This window comes from Ictidomys tridecemlineatus, chromosome 7, assembly GCF_052094955.1.
Source record: "Ictidomys tridecemlineatus isolate mIctTri1 chromosome 7, mIctTri1.hap1, whole genome shotgun sequence".
NCBI classification, from domain to species: domain Eukaryota; kingdom Metazoa; phylum Chordata; class Mammalia; order Rodentia; family Sciuridae; genus Ictidomys; species Ictidomys tridecemlineatus.
In genome coordinates this window covers 34800576-34804845 of record NC_135483.1, presented here as the reverse complement: position 1 = coordinate 34804845, position 4270 = coordinate 34800576, and the positions used below count along the sequence as shown (strand labels likewise).

General features: G+C 37.0%; 1 pseudogene; it reads right to left on the bottom strand.

The window, feature by feature from the left end:
* Positions 1-2714: 2714 nt before the first annotated feature.
* On the bottom strand, positions 2715-3556 carry LOC101973094 (proteasome subunit alpha type-2 pseudogene; annotated as a pseudogene).
* Between the last annotated feature and the right edge of the window lie 714 nt (positions 3557-4270).

Sequence of the window (4270 nt, the reverse complement as noted above, 5' to 3'; positions counted from 1 at the left end):
AAAAAATGAAGTCGGATCCCAACTATGTCATGTTAAAAAAAAAAAAAAAAAAAAAAAAAGCTCAAAATGGGTCAAAGACCTAAAACTAAAAATCCTTAGAGGAAAATATTGGAATAAATCTGCATAACCAAAATCTTTACAACAAGTGCTGGCACAATGGATGGGGAAAACCCACACCAAGGCACATAAAATGAAATTTCACAACACTGGGAACAAAGAGAAAAGTCTCTAAAATTCCAGAAAGAGAAAAGTAAAATAGTTTTTTCAAAGAATTAAGAACAAGAATGGTGAGCTGGGGACATAGCTCAGTGGTAGAGTGCTTGTCTAGCCTAAACAAAGCCCTGGATTCAGTCCCCAGCACTGCCAAAACAAAACAAAACAAAACAGAAAGGTATTGGACTTCTTAACAGTCATATTGAACATTAGAGACAATAGAGAAAGAAATACAACATATTTCCCTTGTATGCATGTTTCCTTGCTGAGTTTATAAGCAGGTGAGTTCAACCAAAGTAAGGGAGTAAACAGGGAAAGCAAGTGATGTAGGATCCAGGAAATAGGAGTCCAGCTCACTGGTGAGATGAAGGAAACATGCAAGAAGAGAATGAAGAGCTCAAGATGGCAGCCTGCAGAATCCTACAGACCAACCAGTATAGTTCAATGCAGGAGAAACTTTAAGCAAATGAAATTAATAGATTGTCTTATGAGTGTGAACTTATAGAGAGATTGCACAACTTGGATTTAATTGTAATAAGCACATTGGGCAAAAAAGCCAAGAATAAGCAAGACAATGATCATCTACTTGGAAGATTAAAAGTTATGCAAGAAAGACAAGTTTATCATAGTGTATCCCATGGCTCAGCAATGAATAGCATTAACAGTGAGAATAATGTAAATACAGATCTAGCCACATTTCTACCTATGAATAAAAGTTTATTAAGAGTATAAAGGTATATAAAGTCTCTACATATGGTGGGGCCTAGCAGGTGTCTTAGTGGGGAGGATCTGAAAAAGAGCTACATTGTTCATTTGTTGTAGTGGGAAGTCCATAGAAAATGCCTAAAATTGGGGATGGGGTGGAATTCAAGAAATATAGATTTAGACACGTAAATATCTAAAGACCGAAATTGTAAGTAGCTGCTGCTGAGAAGAAATTTGGCAGGTGGGAAACTGCTTTTTTTTTTTTTTTTTCATAACATTATTAGGACTACTTGAATTTTTAACCCATGTACATTTTTTACTTTGATAAAACAAAAACTAAAGACATGAGTTTTATTTTTAATAGACTTCTCACCATGTTTTTGTTTTGTTTGTTTTTGGTAGTATGTATGTCTTCACAGTACTCTGGACTTCAGAAGGGTATCTAAGTTCAGGTATTGTAATCAGTCCAGCTATTATTGGTACCCTTGGCATCTCCCTTCAATTAGAGTTTCTATTTTTCATTCCAGAAAGACATGCTTCATGTTCCTTCATTCTGTTTTTCTAGTTCCCTGCATACGATCCTTATTATTAGACTTTCAGGCAGCTGAATGCTCTAAGAAGAGAGTACAAATTTAACATAGCCATTCTTGCTTTCTTTCCATTATTACTTTGAAACAGGCAGATAGGGAACAAAAGTAAACAAGAAAATCATGATTGGTGTTATTCATTCTTCTCCAGGCAAGAATTCAAATAGGTGTCTACTAGGAGAGGGCTTTTACCTTTTAGTCATGCAGCTATCTTGGTCTGATGGGTGGTCTTGACTGTTTGAGGTCGGTTGATTGCATCAATGATAGCAGGATGAAACCATATACAGAAGTATGACCTGAGAATGGCTCCTGTAGTTTTTCCTCACTTCCACAGATCTGCAAAGACTTGACAAAAATATCTCCACTTTGAAGTGTAACTTTGGAGAAGGGAAGGCAATAAAAGAAAAAAACTTTAGTTGCACTCTGAAATTTAAACCACTTTTTGGCAGGGTGTGGTTATTAGTTCTTTTAATCACATGCTTAATTATATTCTAAGTTTGATTTTTAATAGTACTTAAGCCATTAAACCTCAAAAGAATGTTTAATGACTGATTCCCCAAATGGAAAATGAAAGAGTTGAACTGAGTGACTTCCAAGACCCCTTTAGTCCTTGATCTTCTGTGACTTGATGACTCAACAGAACTCACAGATTTTAAGTGCACCTTATTTAGGCAGAGTAGAAGTCACTCCAAACTCCATCTGAATGAAAATTTAAAACAAAGCTGCTTATTTTTTACATAGTTAAAAAGAAATTTCTGTATTCCACAGAGGAGGACTAGATAGTTGAGGGATAAATAGAAAATAACATGAACTAAGGGGAAATACTTATTGGAACTCTGATGCTAATCATGACATTTTTTTCTATATCTTATGATCTGCCATGGGGGTTGGTGCTTATAGTCCTTAAGAGAGACTCTCGCTCCTGGGGCTAGCTAATTCCTAAAGATAAAACAAATTACTTAAGGATAACTTTCATATCCCAATCAACCAAGTCGAAGTCTACTCACAACCACCTCCTATATCTAACTATCATATACCATGTCAACATTTTTATATAATAGTTTTTATGATTTGCAAGTGTCATTTTAAAAATATCAGTCTAGTAAACCATGTAGAAATAAGTATGCAAAAAGTCTGCAAAACAAAACATTTTTTAAGCATGTTTTGGTAGATAGATTATCTGAAATTCTGGATTGTTCAGTCATTTCGTTATTCTGCTATGGCGACCAAGTAATCCTTAACTTCAGTTGGAGTAAACCGCCTAAATCCAGCTTCATAGCAGATTCTAACTTTTATGTTATCTTCTGTCATCTGCCCTTCAAGACTTTCCTTTAGGGTTAAGATGGCTGTATGAATGACATCTTCAACTTCCAAATCTTCATTATATCTTTTCTTAAGCAATATTTTCCCATTCACATAGTTCTTTCTTTTTAAGAAAAGTGAGCTCTAGATGGATCTGACTGAAATAAATATGGTTGTCCCTCCTTCCATCCACAAATAAGAAACTCCAAATGGACAAACACCACATGTCTGGGTATTTTCTTGCATCACAGAAGCTGCTTACTGTACCAGCTAACTGTGGGAATGGGTTCTTAGAAAACAAGATAATATTGCTGAGCAAGTTTTCTAGCTCTGTGCACAAACACTCGGTAATCTGGGCCTGTGGCACTATAGACCAAAGCTCTATGTTTGGTAATTGGTTCCAGCTTGTAAACACTTCACTTATTATACAGAATGAATTTCTATTTCTTCTCAGTTGCTGATACCACACAATTTGCAGCTTTAATTCCCACTGAAGGGGCTCCTCCAGTTACAGTAGCCAAAGCATATTCAATCTGGACAAGTTTATCAGATGGGCTCCCCTCAGTAGTCAGATAGGACAACTAAATGGGGAATTACTGATTCTTAAGAAAGTGGCCAAACTAGAATTCTTCCCTTAATTTTTTTTAATAATTAAAAAAAATTCTTCAGTGATGATTTTCTTACATTGGGTACCATGTTTCACCTCAACTGAATATAGTCAGTGAAAAGCTATAACCGTGTTCTGACATCTTTACCCAGAGAGCCAAAGCACCCATGTCAATATTTCTAACCTGCTAAGTCATCCCAGGGCCAGGTATCCAGCAATAGAGACTACTCTGATTGCCCCAAGCCTCCTGAAGTTATTCACACTGGCCAGCCCTAAGCTGTTTACTGGACTTCCCTGGCCTTCTCTGGGAAGCCCTGGTAAAGGCTCTGGCCTAGACCTCTCTTTCCTGCTTCTGCCTCCTGACCAGACTTAGTGCTCCCCATATGGCCCTGTGTGGCTTGGCATGCTTCCTTCTCTAGGAAATACAAGCAATAAATTCTTTCAATGGCATTGGCCTTCTTGTGTCATCACTCAGTCACCTCCACAATATAAAATCCCATGAGTACAATGGAACAATGACCTGAGCTCAGTTTCAGTTATCTGTATAGACTGTTTCCTATTATTTTTACAGTTACAGAGGGTTGGTTCTCTTGCTCAGGACATCTTCTGATATCCCAATCATTCAACTCAGGCCCTGTGAGGGCCATGCAGCTTTCCAATATTTCATGATCACACATGAAACCTCTAGACTAGGCCAGATGCCTCAAAATAAATGACTTTAGTCCTAAAGTATAAGGTGCCAAAGGTATCTGGGAATAAAGATGGAGAATGAGAGCCACTGTAGCTATTACTTGTTTCTTCTAAAATAATTAGTCATAGAACATGCTTTTCTGAGGCTAAGTCCTTAATAGCCTCT